At 39.6% G+C, this 18,626-nt stretch overlaps 1 protein-coding gene across 2 annotated transcripts in view; it reads left to right on the plus strand.

Annotated features, from left to right (window-relative positions):
* The first annotated feature begins 9,017 nt into the window (after nucleotides 1-9,017).
* SPARCL1 (SPARC like 1) overlaps nucleotides 9,018-18,626 on the plus strand; it is a 51,234-nt gene continuing 41,625 nt past the window's right edge. For both annotated transcript variants that reach the window (XM_043572217.1, XM_043572218.1), the window contains exon 1: nucleotides 9,018-9,399. The gene's annotated coding sequence lies outside the window, so the exon portion shown is untranslated. The remainder of the gene's footprint in view (nucleotides 9,400-18,626) is intronic.

An 18,626-nucleotide genomic window follows, 5' to 3' on the forward strand; every position in this document is an offset into this window, starting at 1 on the left:
CGTGGATGGAACTGGAGGGTATTATGCTAAGTGAAATTAGTCAGTGAGAGAAAGACAAAAATCATATGACTTCACTCATATGAGGACTTTAAGAGACAAAACAGATGAACATAAGAGAAGGGAAACAAAAATAATATAAAAACAGGGAGGGGGACAAAACAGAAGAGACTCACAAATATGGAGAACAAACTGAGGGTTACTGGAGAGAGGGGGGGTGGGCTAAATGGGTAAGGGGCACTAAGGAATCTACTCCTGAAATCATTGTTGCACTATATGCTAACTAATTTGGATATAAATTTAATAAAATAAATAAATAAATAAATAAATAAATAAATAGAAAATAGAACATTGAAGACACACACACTCACACACACACAAACTAAGGGAAATAAAATACAGGCCTACCTTATTTTATTGCACTTCACTTTATTGCACTTTGCAGATACTGCATTTTTTTACAAATTGACGGGTTGTGGCAACCCTGTGTTGAGCAAGTCTGTCAGCACCATTTTTTTAATTGAAGTATAATTTTCTTAATTTTTTTTTCAACGTTTATTTATTTTTGGGACAGAGAGAGACAGAGCATGAGCGGGGGAGGGGCAGAAAAAGAGGCAGACACAGAATCGGAAACAGGCTCCAAGCTCTGAGCCATCAGCCCAGAGCCCGACGCGGGGCTCGAACTCACGGACCGCGAGATCGTGACCTGGCTGAAGTCGGACGCTTAACCGACCGTGCCACCCAGGCGCCCCTAATTGAAGTATAATTGACACACAATGTTACATTAGTTTCAGGTGTACATCATAGTGATTCCACAAGTCTATACATTGTACCATGCTTGACCACAAGTCAAAGCTACCATTTATCACATCAGCAACATTTTTCCAACAACTTTCTGTCTCTGTGTCACATTTTGGTAATTCTCATAAAATTTTTCTTATTTTCACAAACCTTTTTTTTTTGGAACCGCTGCACTCTCAAGGTAAATCTTTAATGAACAAGGAGTTGCTTCTTATAGATGAGCACAGCAAGTGGTTTATTTTTTTATTTTTTTTTAATGTTTATTTGAGAGAGAGCAAAAGCGATGGAGAGGCAGAAAGAGAGGAGGACAGAGAATCTGAAGCCAGCTCTGTGCTAACAGAGAGCCGGAGGTGGGATTCAAACTCACAAACCATGAGATCATGACCTGAGCTGAAGTTGGGCGCTTAACCAGCTGAGCCACCCAGGTGCCCCACAAGTGTTTTCTTGAGATAGAATCTACTGTGAAGATTACTGGGGCACCTGGGTGGCTTAGTCAGTTAAGCATCCGACTTCAGCTCAGGTCATTATCTCACAGCTCATGAATTCGAGCCCCGCGTAGGGCTCTGTGCTAACAGCTCAGAGCCTGGAGCCTGCTTCAGATTCTGTGTCTCTGTCTCTCTCTGCCCCTCTCCCCCTCACTTTCTGTCTCTGTCTCTGGAAAATGAATAACCCTTAAACATTTTTTTTTAAAAAAGAATCTACTGTGAAGATTATTCAAATGACAACAAAGGATTTAGGATATTACGTAATCCTAGTTGATAAATCAGTGTCAGCGTTCAGAGAATTGATTCCAGTTTTGAAAGAATCTCTACTGTGGTAAAATGTTATCAAACAGCATCACATGCTACAGAAAAATTGTTCATCAAAGGAGGAATTAATCACAGCAAACTTCATCATTGTCTTATTTTAAGAAATTGTCACAGCCACCCCAGCTCTCAGCAATGACCACCCTAATCAGTCAGCAGCCATCAACATTGAGACAAGACCCTCTACCAGCAAAAAGATTACAACTCACCAAAAGCTCAGGTGATGGTTAGCATTTTTTAGCCATAAAGTATTTTTTAATTAATGTATATGAATTTTTTAAGGCATGTTATCACATACTTAATAGACTATAGCATAAGGTAAATATAACTTTTATGTGCACTGGGAAACAAAAAAAAAGTATTTGACTTGCTTTACTCTGTAATATTTGCTTTATTGCAGTGGTCTAGAACCAAACCCCCAGTATCTTCTTGTATTCCACCACTCCCCTGGCTATATAATTGAGCTAATCTTGTCTGCCTAGCTTCCTATTCCCTTAGAATGAGTCTTTCCCAAAAAATCCTTGGCTCCTCCTAAAGGGCCCACCCCATTCATCCCTCAGTACATGTCCAGATTTTTCAGTAGTGCATGAAACTAAGTTCAAACTGAACCTACAGAACAGAGATTAGAATTTAATCACAAATAGGAGTTACATGTGTTTTTGCAGGTTTGTTAATGTCAGCAGGGAAGAATAAAAACCAAACAATCACAGATCATTTGTTACTTGTCTCATAGAATTTATTTTACTTAATCGGACTTTAGCCATTTTCTATTACCTGTCCACCCAGGGATGTTGTAGGAAGTAATAAAATGAAATGTGATATTGCAAAAGCATGCGGATGCTGTTAGGGCACCATTTTCTGCTTTACATAATGTCTCATATATTCTTTCTGAAATTATTTTACATTATGAATTTTACCGCTAATCATATTTTCCTCCTTCCTTTGGTCACCCAGTTTAGAGTCACATCTGCAACCCACCTGGTAGTGGCTTGAATTGTGTTCCCTCCAAAAAAATACGTTTGAGTCTCAACATCTGGCTCCTGTGAATGGGGCATTATTTGGAAATAGCGTCTTTATTTTTTTTATTAAAATTCTTTTATGTTTATTTATTTTTGGGAGAGAGGAAGAGGCAAGTGAGTTAGGGGCAGAGAGAGAGGGGGACACAAGAATCTGAAGCAGGCTCCAGGTTCTGAGCTGTCAGCACAGAGCCCGTCATGGGGCTTGAACCCAGAAACCGTGAGATCATGACCTGAGCCGAAGTCGGACGCTCAACTGACTGAGCCACCCAGGCGCCCCTTAATTTTTTTTTAACATTTATTCATTTTTGAGAGACAGAGTGTGAGTGGGTGAGGGGCAGAGAGTGAGAGGGAGACACAGAATCTGAAGCAGGCCCCACACTCTGAGCTGTCAGCACAGAGCCTGATGCAGGGCTTGAACTCACAGACCACAAGATCATGACCTGAGCCAAAGTCAGACTCTTAACTGACTGAGCCCCCAGGCACCCCTGGAAATAGGGTCTTTGCAGATGTAATTAAGTTAAGATGAAGTCATACTGGATTTGAACTGACCTTAGATCCAATGACTGGTATACTTAAAATAGGACAGGGGCACCTGGGTGGCTCAGTCGTTTGAGCGTCTAACTCCAGCTCAGGTCATAAGCTCACAGTTCATGAGCTTGAGCCCCACGTCGGGCTCTGTGCTAACAGCTCAGAGCCTGGAGCCTGCTTGAGATTCTGTGCCTCTTCTCTCTCTCTGCCCCTCTCCTCCTGCCTCTCTCTCTCACTCTAAAAAATAAATAAACATTTTAAAAAGGAAAGAAAGAAAGAAAATAGGACACACAGAGATTCAGAGGAGACACTCAGGGACCAAAGTCATGTGAGGATGGATGCAGAGATTGATAAAATGCTGCTACAAACCTACGTATGCCAAGGATTTCTGGGAGCCATTAGAAGCTAGGAAGAGGCAAGGAAGGACTCTTCCTTAAAGCCATCTTAAGGAGCATATGCCTGTTGACACCTTGATTTCAGACTTTTATCTCGAGAACTTTGAGAAAATAAAGTTCTGCTATTTAAAGCCACCCAATCTGTGGTAATTTGTTATGACAGAGCTAGAAAACTAATATATAACTCTTAAAACTTCATAGAACCATCTGATTGGTATTTCTCTAACCTAATCTAACCCCTTTTATTTCTGTTGTCTCAGTTTTCTTGGTTATTTATTTGTATCTTCTGTAGAGCTGCCTCTTATTTTCCCCTCTCTTCTTCCTCCCTTGCCCTTTTTATCCTCTCCCCTTTTTTTCTAACTTCTGCCCCTTTATTTTCTTTTCTTCCTTTCTCCTAATACTTTTTTCAGTGGGCTATCCTATTTTTCCATTCTGATTAAAATTTACGTTCTGGTTTTCTTGACTATAGTTCCTCTTCTCTGTAGGAAGAATATACTTCCCCACGCTGTTAAGCTCAGGTGTGGCCACATGACCTGCTTTGGTCAATGAGATGTAGTCAGAAGTGATATGTATCACACTCAGGCAAAAGCTTTAAAACTAAGCGTAGTTTGCCATATTTCTTTTTCTTCGTCAAAGGGAACTGATTGATCAGCCTGGATCCCAGAATGAAGGCAATGTATAACGCAATTCCAATAGACCTATGGTAAACATGTAGCATGAATGAAAAATAAACCTTTGTTGCAAGTCCCTGATGTTTTGGGGATATTTGTTATTGTGGCTCAACCTATCCTGATAGATACTATTTTTTTTTAAGATTTCATTTTTAGGTAATCTCTACAAACAACATGGGGCTCGAACTCACAACCCCAAGATCAACAGTCGCATGTTCCACCAACTAAGCCAGTCAAGTGCCTGCTAGATACAGTATGTTATGTTTGTTCCATCCTCTTCTTCCTAACCTTAAATGGGTCAAATCTTCCAGAGCTCCCTTTTACCTAATGAATAAAAGCCAAACTGCTTAGACTGACATAAAATTCACCTCACCCTAGCCAGTCTTTCTCCTTTTATTTTTATTCCTTTTGCTTTGAAAGTTATTATGAGAAAAATAGCAGTTAATCACATTAACTGCATTATATTTAGCAAAATACTATGCATATTTTGCTATTCTCTTGCTTATTGTTTCCGTAAGTCACGCCTCTGCTGAAGGCCAGATGGAGAGTATGACTAAGCCCATAGAAGAGCCAGGCTGAGAAAGGATGGCTAACGTCCTGCAAAAACCCATGGTCAGAAATTGACCCAATAGGTTGATGACCAAGACAGCTGAGAGATCTGAAATGGTTCAGGGCCAGGATATGATGGTAGTGCTGGGAGGTAGGGGAATGTCACAAGAAGTCAGTAGCTAAGCCAGAACTGAGAAATGAGTATGGGTCCCAGAAGTAAAACCTTAGGGAATTAAATATAAAGGTATGAAAGATAACGGGGTGTTAATGGACTGAATTGTGTCTTCCCCAAAATTTACATGTTGAAGCCCTAATCCCTAATGTGATTGAATTTGGAGATAGAGCCTTTAAAGAGGTAATTCAGGTAAATGAGGTTTTAAAGATGGAGCTCTAATCTAATATGACTGATATCCTTTTAAATATTTTTTATTTATTTGGGAGAGGGGGTTGCAGAGAGAGAGGGAGAGAGAGAATCCCAAGCTGTCAATGTGGAGCCTGATATGGGGCTCAATCCCATGAATTGTGAGACCATGACCTGAGCCAAAATCAAGAGTCCTTAACCAACTGAGCCACCCAGGAGCCCCTGGTGTCCTTTTTTTTTTTAATTTGTTTAATGTTTATTATTTGAGAGAGACAGAGAGAGAGAGACAGAGAGCAAGCAGAAAAGGGGCAGAGAGAGAGGGAGACACAGAATCGGAAGCAGGCTCCAGGCTCTGAAGTGCCAGCAAAGAGCCCTACGCAGGCCTCGAACCCACAGACCGTGAGATCATGACCTGAGCTGAAGTCGGACACTTAACCAATTGAGCCACCCAGGCGCCCCCTTGATGTCCTTTTAAAAAAAGGAAGAGTCACCAGGATTGTGTGAGCATAAAGAAAAATCCATGTGAGGACACCAATGAGAAGATAGCCATCAATAAGCCAAAGAGAGAAGCCTCAGAAGAAACCACCCCAGTGAGCACCTTGATCCTGGACTTGGCAGCCTCCAGAACTGTGAGAAAATAAATTTTTGTTAGGCAAGTAAGCCACCCAGTCTGTGCCATTTTGTTACGATAGCCTTAGCAAACTAATACATGGAAGGAGGAAAGTCCTACAGGCCAGGTCCTGGGCAAAATAATTATTGAAACTCTGCTTTCACTGCACTTCCTACCTTCATCCATACTCACTTCCTACCTGGAGCTCTCCACTACTCCACAGGAATCATGCTCCTTTCTGACAATGAATGCATGTCCTGTGTCTTAGACTGCTAATAGTCAGGAACTGTATTTCTCTCACATCACCCAGAAGCCAAAAAAGCTTATTCAGTGCTTAAGGATTGATTAATGTGTTCTCTGTTTACCTAAATCAGAGGTTCTTAAGTTTGTGGAACCCCTGGGGGGGTGGGTAATTCATAAATGTATTTTAGGAGCCTGCCCACAGCTTTTGTCAGATTCTCAAAAGGAATCTTAGCACTTAGCACTTAGTTAAAAAAAAAAAAAAAAAAACTTTCATGTTGACTTTTGTGAGACCCTTTTGACCAATGCTGATGTTATATGGATCAGTTCATATGTAGTAATTGATATGCTCTTTATTTGTCAAAGTTCACATTTAGGCACTGGGTAAGTTTCTCTGGCTTTTGTTTTGTTTTGTTTTGTTTTGTTTTGTTTTGTTTTGTTTTGTTTGAGGGGGGTGGGGCAGAGAGAGAGGGAGACAGAGAATCCCAAGCAGGCTCCACACTGTCAGCGCAGAGCTCTATGTCAGCACAGAGCCCGAACTCACAAACTCCGAGACCATGATGTGAGCCGAACTCAAGACTCGGATGCTTAATGGACTGAGCCACCCAAGGACCCCAAGATGCTGGGTGAGTTTCTAAATCTGATCTACAGCTCCATCTGTTAGGTGGATATTATCGGTTTATTGTCTTCAGCTTCATGCACTGTAAACTATTTTAGAAATGACAGCCTTAGAAACAATAAGAGTTTGAATATCTGCCCGTGAACATTCCTAAAATAAAGCCATACTTAAAAGACATTGTAAATTCAAAGTTTTTTTATTAAAAAAAATAATACTCTGTTATCTAGTTATAAGAAACACAGTCAAAATTCTCAAGATTTGCCACCTACAAATGAACTCTGTAGCTATATATTTACACTTAAGAGATAAATCACATATTTTCATTTAAGAGATCTAGTTTGCATTAAGCAAATTATTTTTTGTGTTCATACAGATTCCTTAAGAAATTTCACTTCGATCATTTCATAGAAATGTAAAATATCAATTTTAGTATTAGAAAAAAGTATTTTTGTTGAGCACATTTTTTTCCATTGTCTTCTAGCTCAAACTTTCCCTACATTCTCAGTGAATTGATGTAATTACCTGAAATCAATCTCATAAAGCTATCTCAAATAAATAGGGAATGTGGTTAGAATAAGAAGTCAATATTTGGGTTCCAGAGAAAATTTCCATAGCCAAACCAGGGAAAATCTTCAGAAATGCTTATCCTACATACCCTGCAATAGTACCTCATCCCCGTGGCCCTCGGGAACTGTTGGAAAAATGGTGCCTCTGTCTCCTCCACCTCTCAGACCCAGATGTGCACAGAGGCAGAGAAACAAAGTTGAACACAGACCACTCCTTTGATCCTGCCTCTGAGGAGACTGCTTACACCCTAGACCTTGGCTAAGGAAAAACATCCCATTGTCTGAGGCAAAAGGACATCACGTCATTTCATCCTGTGCCTGCAAAGGCCGTTAGGAACAAGTAATCCTGATGGTAGAGTCGTGAGACACTTCCCAGCTGCGCGGTGACTTGTTTTCGGTTCCTAGGCAAATTGCCCAGTTTCCTCTGCTTCCAAATTTCCCCAACTGCAAAACAGAGATAATTATTGTTACCTTTCTTTTGTGGTGTTCTGACAAATAAATAGGGCAAATGTTCCTAAAGCGGCTAGAGACAGTTGTCTGAGGACATATTTGCCTACAACTGTAGGTGGGGTGTTTGTTTAGTTTTGTTGTCATTGTTTTGCTTTTGGCCTGACTTTGGCATAAATGTAGAAAATCTAAATTAAATTATAACCATTCATTTGAAGTTAATGGAGCATTTACAGTCTGCAAAGCACTGTGCCAGGAAGAAGGAGCACATCTCTACCCTCAAGGAACTCACAGCTCACTCAGAAGGAGGTATTATAGCCTATAGTTTGAGTAACACAAGCATAGCAGTTGGCCAAGGTAGCTGGGTTGGAATCCCACTCTTTACCTTTACGAGCTGGAGACTCTGGAAAAATCACTCAGCTACTAAGCCTAGGTTTCCTCCTATAAACCACAATAGTTAACATTTGAGCATCTGCTGGGTGACAGGAGGTGTTCTGTGCATTTGTATTTACCTAAAACTCAGAACAACTGCCTGAGATAGATATTATTCTCATCCCCATATTTGTATCCCCCATCTTATAGATAAGGATACTGAAGCTTTGAGAGGTTACATAATTTGTCCCAGGTCATATAGTTGGGAAGTGGTGAAGCCAGGATGTAAACTCAAGCTGTGTGCCCTCAAAACATGCAGACTTTACCACTTAATACTACACCACCCTCAAATGGGAGCATACTCACCTCATATAAACGTGTGAGACTCAACTGAAATAATGCACATAACAAACTGTTAGCACAGTGTCTGACACATAATAAATGTACAATAAATGTGAGAGTAGCAGTAGAACAGATTAGACACAAACAAACAACCAGAATGCCAAGTCAAAAATAAATGCATAACGCCAGTCTATTTCATGAGAAAGTTTCTTAACAGATCAGTCATTATATGGGGGGGGGGGGGGCGGTTAGTAGGGAGTTGTGTGGGGAGAATAATAATCTGTGAACCGCAAAGGTTTCTGAATCAGCATACAAGTGATCTATAATATGAATGAGTGATGCTTCATATATACATAAATCCCTGAAGGTCATTTAAAGAAAGTTTGAAGTATCTGAAGTACCCTGCTTTGATTAAAATCAAGAGTATATTCGTGAGACAGTTTCAATTAAAAAATTTAAAAATGCATCTGCTGCAATTATTCTTCTCCCCTTCCTTAACCCCCCCTCAATTTCCTTTAAGAAACAACAGTAGAGTTTCTTTTCAAAGTCTTAAAATAAAAAATCCCCAAAAAAGGGATCCTGCTTGCTTTTAGAGTTGTTTGAAAAAGGGGGAAAAAAAAAAGCATGAAGAGCCACGTGCTTCTCTTCTGGCCAAGTTATTAGCTTCTGAGAACAAGAGCTTGAGGGGAGGACTGTTAACCCCATAGTCTCTCTGGCAGAATGAGCTCTTTCCCTGTTGGCTTGCACTGCCTGGAAAGCTCCTCGCGCCCTCGGAGAGGCCAGCCTGCCGGAGAACTGCAGGAATCTGCAACAAAAACGATGACAGCCTGAAATACCCCCAGTGCCAACCTCCACATTTGTCTGTCACCTCAGACCCTGACTAGTTGACAGAGCAGCAGAATTTCAACTCCAACAGACTCGAATGTGTGTCTGGGCAGAGAAGCAGAGCTAATGAGGGAAGAGATTTTTTAAAGTGTATTGGGTATTTGTCAAACTTTTATTTCTTGGCTGTGTGCAAAGAGAGGATTCAACTGCAATTTTGTATCGAGGCTCTGGGTCCAGCCACCTACCTGAAGGTAAATTTTAATAAGTTTACTGTATCATCTAATGGCATTTGTTATACTACACTGCATGATCCAATGAAGATGTCTAATATTTTTTTCCTAGGACAAAGCCATTTATTTACAAAAAAAAAAACAAACAAACTTTTGTGTGATTTACAGAAAAGCTACTTAGTAAGAAATTTTAACTCTTGTATTCATGTTTCCTTTTCTTCTTCAAGATTATATAGTTAGTAGTAATAAATGATGGTTTTAATGAAGAGCAAGGGCACAAATGTAGAACTGTTGTTGGCCAGATTAGCATTCAGATCTTGGTGAAGTCTGAATCTGGAAATGTGTTTTATAGAAATATTTTACTGAGTATATTAAGTAAATCATAAGGGAAGTAGTTTAAAAAAGAACTTTCAAATCAAAGTAACATGTATGTTTTCCATGTTTAAATTATCTGAAATTATTTCATCACCACCACTGTCCCAGTGTGTACCTACCAGCAATATAGACATGGAACATTTTGCTTTTCCAAAAGGCAGGAAAATTGCTGCACTACTATAATCTTCTTTTATTGTTTTTTAGTTATTATGACTATTATTCCTTTCCTAATTCCCTTTTATACTTTTATGACTAGCTGTCTCTTGTCTCCCTCCATTGTTTTTTAAGGTGCACACACATAAAATTTCTTTAATTCCTGATGATGTCCTACTTGGGGAGGGAAGGAGGTAGGGAAACCAGAGAGCTGAGGAGATTATGGCAAATCCTATATCATATGGTATTATCATTCTGGCTCTACTAGAATAAAACAATAATGTACGTCATGCTCACTCATTCCTCCTAGGTATTAGAGGTCCCCCTGCAGGAGAAAACCATCCTTTCAACTGTAGATGGGTGCTGTTGATACTATAACCAAGCGGTACTGAGGAAAGACTGTCTCTTTTGCACTGCCTTTAATCTGCAAAGAGGTTAAATATGTCACCTTGGCATTGTGTCTGAGCTTTCCTCTGGCCCACTGCCTGACTGCACTGAATAGAAATGTTCACTCGATCCAACTCAGCAAAAATCTTTTTAATAAATTCTCCCCTGTCTCTTGGATACCAACTTTTTTTGAGTTCGGAGCTTATTCATCTAAACTTTGGTGGTAGTGACTATTGTTAACCATGACTGTTTAAAAAAAGGACACCCCTCTTAGGAAAGATTTAAGTTTATATTTCTATTCATTCAACCAGATCTAGCAAAGAAGAGCAATCAGTCTGTTTCATCTACTTACCATCCAATCAACTAATGCTACTTCCCAAGTTTTTAAAAAGAATGCGTACATGTTATTCATGAATCTTGCCTTTTTCCTTTTATGGAATTTCTGTGCACCTATTTAGCAATTCCTGAGGTTTCTTCTCCAGGTCTTTTGGGGTTCAATCCCCAGTACTTTCTCATGTGCAACTTCACTTATCAACTACATAAAAATAGTGATGACAAGAATGAAATGAACAGTGATGTCTCTAGACAACTCCAGAACACTATTCATTTCATTTTCTCTTGACTATTATTTTTATTCCATTTAATAACAGTATACAAACATTTGTTTGTTTATGCTTTTTCCACCAAGAAAAACATAAACAACTGCTGTTAAAAGACTTCAGGTGCCCTTTTCCTTTACATTTCCTTCTGGAACAGCCTTCAGTGAAGGGGAAAGGGGCCCCATAAATCCAGGAGAACTTCCCCAGTAGACCTGGCTGCCCAAGAGATGCCCAGCTAAGCTGGGCTCTGGTTCACACAAGGCCCACAGGGCATCTTCTGCCAAAGGCTGAGCTTGCACTGGTAATACCACCTGGGCCTGGTTTTTGTGTTGGGCATCAAAAGGTACACAGAACTCTGGGGGACAGAATGTGCGGTCTCTAATAATTGTAGGAGATGGTGTAATAAAGTAAGATCATGAATTCTGGAAACACACAGACGTGGCTTATACCTGGGCTTTACCAGGATCTGTGACTTTGGACAAATGGGTCTTTGAGCCTCAGTCCCCTCATCTGTGGAAATGAGGATCATAAAATTATTTGCCATTTCAGAGATTTGTTATGATAATTAAGTCAAGAAAACCCCTATGCCTGGTGCATATGAAGCAATCAGTTAATCATAGCTAATAATGAAAACACCACCCTACCTAGGTGTCCCAACTGGAACTCTGTAAAAAGGAATTTACTCTCGGTTTTCCCTCAAGGTTTCTTAGTTTACCCATCTATTAAGCAAGCAGTGATAATAATACCCACAAATGCAGTTGTTGTAGGAGTTAAATGAGATGTTTTTAAAATACCAAGTGTAGCACCTGGCAGAGTGGCACAGCGTGAGAAAGTATTCAGTTATACACTTGAAATGATTTTTCTGATAACAGAATTGGGGATTGAGAAGGAAATATTCTTTGAATTGTCTTTTTTTTTTTATCCAAAGGAATGGAAAAATAAATCTGAATCTACTGTACTCCCCTGGGGGGGGGGGGGGGCGGTGCTCAACATGAAGTATTTATTACTGTGAGTCTTTACTGCTTCATCAATTAGTTTCTTCTTAAGGACCAAGTCAAATGAAACCAAAGGGAGTTTTCTGTTTCAGATTGCCATTAAGAGAGTGAGATGAAATGCTGCTTTGCAGTTGATTCTGTTTTATTGGCCTAGTTGGACAGGGGAGAAGGCCCCCAACATTTCTCCTTTCTTATCTTTTCTAAAGGCAAGAATAGGGGTTTTGACTTGCTCCAGGGGTATTTTTTCCTTTCTAACTGAAATTCAAACGAAAGGGTTTGGGTTTTGTTTTTTGTTTTTGTAAACCTCTCCCCCTGTGCTCCTAGCATTGAAATGTCAGCTGCTTTTTCTGGCTACATGTAGCAGGAGCAGCCTGTCGTCATAGCGATGAAAGGGTATAGAGAGACTGAGTTTCATGACCCACTCTGTGAAATAACTCTTAGTCTGCTCTAAAATCCTTCTTTAGAAATGAAGTCTCCAGTCTTGGCTTGTTTCCTTCCTATTATGCAACCAACTATGTACACCAATTGGAATAGCTAAATGTTTTCTTTAGAAATTCGATGAATAGGTGTTAAGAAAATGAACAAGAAAGCTACTAAAACAGTGACCAGTTTACTCTGGAGTGCGGGGGGGAGAACTACTGGGAAGGCAAAGGAAGAGAGATAGAAATAACCTCACTTCAAAGCACATACTGCACAGCCCAGAATAAATCCATTTTCCGAGTTCCTGCCGGCTCCTCCCATCTTCGCAATGCACCACAGTACAGTGGTTATCCAGGGGGATTCCGGGGCGTCTACCAGGACTTGCATCCGGGCACTCTCTAGTGTTTTACCTTACACACTCTTTGCCTCTGTCTTCTCATCTGCAAACAGAGATAAGAATAGTCATGAAATTGTTGTGGAGATTGAATAAGATAGTGTAAGGCTCTCATTACAGTATGTGACCAGTGGTCAAGGTTAGCTGTTAGGCTTACCAGGCCCCTATATCCCTTATTTGTTAAATGGGGGTAACAGCTAATTCATTGTCAGATTAACTGAAATGATGTGTAAGTGCTCAATAAGTAGTAGTTCTTTTCATACTCTGTAATACTTTTAATAGTCTTTTAATACTTGTCATCGCTATGTCCACCTTTGATGGAAATAGCTTTTTTTTTTTTTAAGAGAGAGCTTGGGCAAAGAGAGGGGAGAGAGAGTGCAGGCTCTGCTTCCCGCTCAGCATGGAGCCCAATGCAGGGCTTGATCCCAAGACCCTTAGCTGAAATCAGAGTCAGCCTAACTGACTGAGCCGCCCACGTGCCCCAGAGCTAGCTGTTTTGAACTTGGAATTTCCCAATGAGTAAACTGTAATGAATATAGGCGTCAGAATTATCATTGTATAAATGTGAACCATTGAATTTCTAAAGAAAAATAAATAAGGGTTTTTACATTTATAAAGAAAATTCTCATCTTGATTAACAGAGTAAAAGGTTATTAAAACATCTTTTATTAAGATGCTTTGCATTAAAGCATCTTAGTGTTTTAGTCTCTCCAGTGTTTTCCAGACCATGCAATTATGTCAATAAATAATCTTATGTCTTGAACAACTCATGCATTTCAATGTTCTATACCATGAGAAATGCCAGAGATGCTGCAGGAGTAAATATAGAGAGGGCTGTGCTCTAGTGGCACTTACTGTGTAGTTAGGGAGACTGTCATTAAGTAAATCATCACATTAATAAAAAGTGCTTATGCGCAAACATAAGGTGACCTTGAATACAAAGCCATCTTTATTTTTCTAATGACAAGACTCTCAGCCAAAGTCCTTGGCCAACCTAAATGCACAAACAGGTAGTAAATTGTAATATGTACTTAGAGGATACCTAAGATCTACTCACTGAATCCACTCTGTAATTATCTAGTACAGACTAATGCATCATCAGTCCTCCGCAAGTTGTTTATAACACACTTCTTAAAAATCTGTGGATGCTGCAAATTGGATCCCTAAGCATAAATTCTCATTCTATTTATTACTTCTTTGTTTTTTCCAGCCCTCTTTCAAGGCTTATTTGAAAACACTTGAGTTTGTAAAGTGTGGTTTTCTAAAACTGCGATTTTAACACTTGCAATAATGAAGTCATACCTCACGAATAATTACTAAATCTGCTTTAAATATCTTTACCTCCTTTTTTATTGTCAAGATGACCATCTTAAGCATGACAAAAATAAGCATTGCTTGAGATCATTTCAGGCTGTTTTCCTGAAACAGTACTTTGTTGTTCAAAATGAAGTCATTGAGACAGTGGTCTTTAATGTGAGAGATCTCGGAAGCACTAAAATATAAAGCACATCCCTCTTTCTTATAGCATAATTTGGGGGATGAAAAAGTCACAGTATATTTGAATTTGTATTGTATATAATCATCTGCTGAAATAAGTATTAAGAGGGTAAAACACCTTTGTTCTAAGAAAGTATGTTTAAGGAGCCTGACCTCTGCCGAAGGTCACTGATGGCTGTTTTGATCTGAAGGCTAAATAGATGTTACTCTGTGGTGTCTCTGTGTGTGCTTGTGTATGCTTGTGTGTGTGTGGGGGGGGGGGTGGTGATTGGGGCAAGTGGGTGCTGGCAAGAGAATTCTAACAGTGTGACACCTTGTGCAAAGACCCTGCAGCAAGTGAGATCATGGTCTATTTGAGGAATACAGAGAAGGCCAGCTCCTCTGAGAGCAAAGAGCAGAGCGATGGGAGATGCAAATCCTAAGCAACTCTCCACAATACCCTCTTCCCTGATCACTAAGCATTTTTATTATCTGCTTGATTCATGTTGAACTCTTGTCAAAACCAGGTTGGACTCAGTGCCCCAACTGACATAAACCGTGTTTATCCCTCACTTGGCCCCACATGACTGTAGTAGGTTTGGTTAGGAAGGATGACGGTGAGTTGAAGGTCAAAGCTCCAGAAAATCTTTATCATTCACCGGGCTGGGTCACCTTGATGTCAGATGGTGACTCAGCAGAGAACTCAAAATAGAAGAACATCTTTTTTAATCCTTCAGATGACTTTAATGTCAAGCTACAGAGCTCTCCTAAGAGACTCATTAATACTTTAAAAGCCCTGAAGCATCAGTGTTAACTCTGGATCGGGTAACAATATGTATATGTTAGCCAAAATGTGACTAAAGGGTTTGCTCTCTAATAACAAAAGCTTTGACTATTATGTAAAGACAGGGTGAAGGAAAATGATCTGTTTGTGATTGATTATGAAATAACCATGATAATCATTTTGTTTACTACATTTCCCTGAAAGGAAATTTTTCCACAGTTAAAATAATTACTAAAAATAGCAGCCTACAGGCTTCCTCTGATATAAATGAATCCAACAGAAGATATACCTAGCCTTATTTAGAAGCATGGATGTGCATACTCTAAGAAATGATATGCCAATAGTAAGAAGAAAAATAGGGAAAATGGTCAATGCAAACCTCTCCTTTTTCTAGGGTATATGGTGTGTCTTTCTCAGTTTGTTGGACTTTAGACAAGGTAAGATGAACAGATCAAGTAATCATAATCTGCCTTGAAAACCAAAAGTGTTGAAGCAACGTTTGTTTACTTTCCTTGGCCTAGAAGGGAAGGAGGAAGACTTGTAAGTTTGGCTGGGACTGCCTAAGAAGAAGCCAACATCTAGGGAGAAAGGGGGCAGTTCAGCTGCCTGGGTAACTCCAGGCAACAAGAGGGAAGTTCAGTTAAAAAGACTTCAAACAATAACTCCCAGCACTAACATTTCCAAGGAGTCATTTACATAACCAATAGAAGAGCTAGAAAAGAATAGACTCCAAGCCTGTTCCTCCTTTTAGAGGAATGGATAGCTGTTTACACTAGTTCATTGGTCAGAGAGCTTGTTAATGCTTAAGAGAAAAGAAAAGAGAAGAGATATAAAAAGAAGAGGTAGTGACACGAGAAGTGCCAGGTGGAGAAAAATGGTTACAGTAGGTAGATTTAAGCAGCAAGATGACAGCAGAACTTCGAAAAGAAGACTTAGCTTTTTAAGTTTAAATTTAAATTAGTGCTTTAAAGTAATAAATTTATTTATTTAGTGTTCTAAAAAACTTTAGAAACTAAAAAGAAATCAAATACAAAAATCTACTCTGACCCAATCTTATTCTACTTTAAACTTCTAGAAAATACCCTAGAAACTGAAATGCAACCAATTACAGGTAAGAACTCAAAACGAATCAGAGTACCCAAAATATATTCTGGTAAGTTTGTGTAAGTTCACTCTTAAATCTAGATGGAGGATGATATTCTCGGGAGTGCCAGACTTTAGGTGCCCTTCCTTTCTCTGGGAGATAGAAATTGCAGGACATCAAAAGATAGACCGAGTGTCAGAGGGTTCCTTTTAGAAATGTTCCACACCAAATGCAGTGTCCAAGCAATATTTACCTGTCGCATGCACTGCTTTCCACCCTCAGTCTAAAGGACCAAACACTGGTCTTAGAGGCCAGAGAGGTCTTCGCTCCATCATATGGGGTTGGATGATACACACATGGCCTACTTTGCCTGTGCCTTTCACTAATCCCTTCAAGCTTAGCTGGGCTACCTTCCCAGCTAGAGGAAAGGATAACCAGGCCCTTTTCCTTGTTTTTCCAGGGAGGGAGCTTGTAGACCTGCTGAGAAATCTAATTACAACCTCCTTTCATGGTAAAATCCAATTACAACCTCTCCCATGGTGAAAGCCAATCCTTTTGATACAAAAGGAAGCCAAATAAAGGGGCTTCAAGCAGCGGGTATGACTGTGTTCTGCTTTCTCTTAGGCAACTATCACAGAAAGGTTGCAGTGACCTTCACTTGCTTGAGTAGGAACAGTGGTCATAATCTATTACTACTCCCATTCTCATAAGAAGGAAAAATATTTTCATATCTGATGCTGAAGTTTCTGGGGATTTTCTCAAGCATCCATTAGTTGACCAAAGCAAATTTTGAGCCTCTCTCCAGACACATATTTTTGATTCAGTGATGGGGTTTTGGAGTGATGAGAGTTCAGAGCCAATGGCCAAGAAAGAATTCTTGAGACATCTTTGGTACAAAAAGGTGATTTTATTAAAGCACAGGGACAGGACCCATGGGCAGAAAGAGCTGCACTGGGGTTGTGAGGAGTGACTGGTTATATACTGTGGAGTTGTGAGAGGTAAAGGCAAAAGGGAGGCCTCCAGAGGGACTTTGATATGCTAAAGAGAACTCCTAAGATACCTGAGGCCTTGCTATTGTCGAGCTGCGGTTGTTTTCCCTCTAGCAAAGCATTATCATTAAGATGGTAGGGGGTTCCTGGAGAAATGTTATACTCTGTATTTGCCTCAAGTATTTGTCAGTGGGCTGCAGGTTATGAGGAAATTTCATTTTACCTGCCATTTCCTTCTTGTTTTTGCTCCCCGAGTCACTATAGAGGGGAGGGTGATATTAAGGGCTCCAGGAAACTGAGTCTATAGGTTTCTGGAAGTTAAGCTATTGATAAGATTGCCTTTTTCTTATAATTCACTAAGATATTTGTAAACTGATAGACTCCTGTCCTGCATGATTGTGACCTCTATCAGTTAACCGTTGGTATTCTTTCCCTTTCCTTTGTCCTTGGGCAGCCAGGAGTGCCTGAAGAATGTAGCATACATCCCACCCTGTGGGGGGGAGGGGGTTGGAATTGGTGCTAGCTTGTGCTTTGCCCTCTGCTTGCCTTATGGTCCCTCATCATCAGCAAGATGACTTTTTTTTATTGAATTTGGAATATGTTAAATGAACAACAACAAAAAAAGTAGTGAATTATTTAATCTAATATCCTCCTATAATCTGTTCCTGACATCTTTGACCTCCTATGCCACCCTGTCAGCCACCTGCTCACTTGAGGATAATGAGAAACTGCAGCGCTGCTTACAGAAGTGTCACCCAAATTCCTGAAACCTGAATGAGATAAACAGAGACAGTTCTCAAAATAGTCATTTGTGAAAATACTATTTTACAAGTACCTGGCATAAGTCTATAATTGCTGAAACAATAAAATTTAACCACATTCGAATATCTATCAGTCTACACAATCACTGTAGTCACAGAATATGTATAAAATCCAGGTTTTCAGCTTATCCAAAAACATGGGCAATTTAGAAGGAGCATCCAGTTATCTAATAGGTTTTTAATCAGATATGTATGGAGTAGTGGGTTTTTTTTAACAGGATAAAGTTCACCCTAGGTTCAGATAAAGTGCTACACCCATAAAGTTAATATAAGTACATAAAGAAGTATAAAATCCACCATTTAAAGATTCTCAAATACCTCTGAAAGCAAAACATTTTTACTATACTTGATTCAACCTCAGTTACCTAATCATCTATTCCCTCTCTCTCTCTCTCTCTCTCTCACTCTCGCTCTCGCTCTCACTCTCTCTATATATATGTATATATGTGTGTATGTATGTGTATATATATATATATACACATACATACACATATATATGTAATTGTAGGTCAGTGAAAACGTCTAACTGGTTTTAAGACACGTGTTTACTCAGATCTTCATGCTCTCTTAGCCCACTGGATCATTTTTAACTCTCAAGCCATTAGTTCAGAGGGTTTTCTCAACCTTTCATTGAGGACCAAACAACTTTGAGCTAACTCTAAATCAATGCATCATTCTGTTGGAATTCAGAAGAATCAAAACACAAATGCTGAACCCCAAGTGTCTTCTTTCCCTCTCTTTTTCTTTTTTGATCCCCAATTTTAACACATA

The sequence above is a fragment of the Prionailurus bengalensis genome, chromosome B1 (assembly GCF_016509475.1).
Source record: "Prionailurus bengalensis isolate Pbe53 chromosome B1, Fcat_Pben_1.1_paternal_pri, whole genome shotgun sequence".
NCBI classification, from domain to species: domain Eukaryota; kingdom Metazoa; phylum Chordata; class Mammalia; order Carnivora; family Felidae; genus Prionailurus; species Prionailurus bengalensis.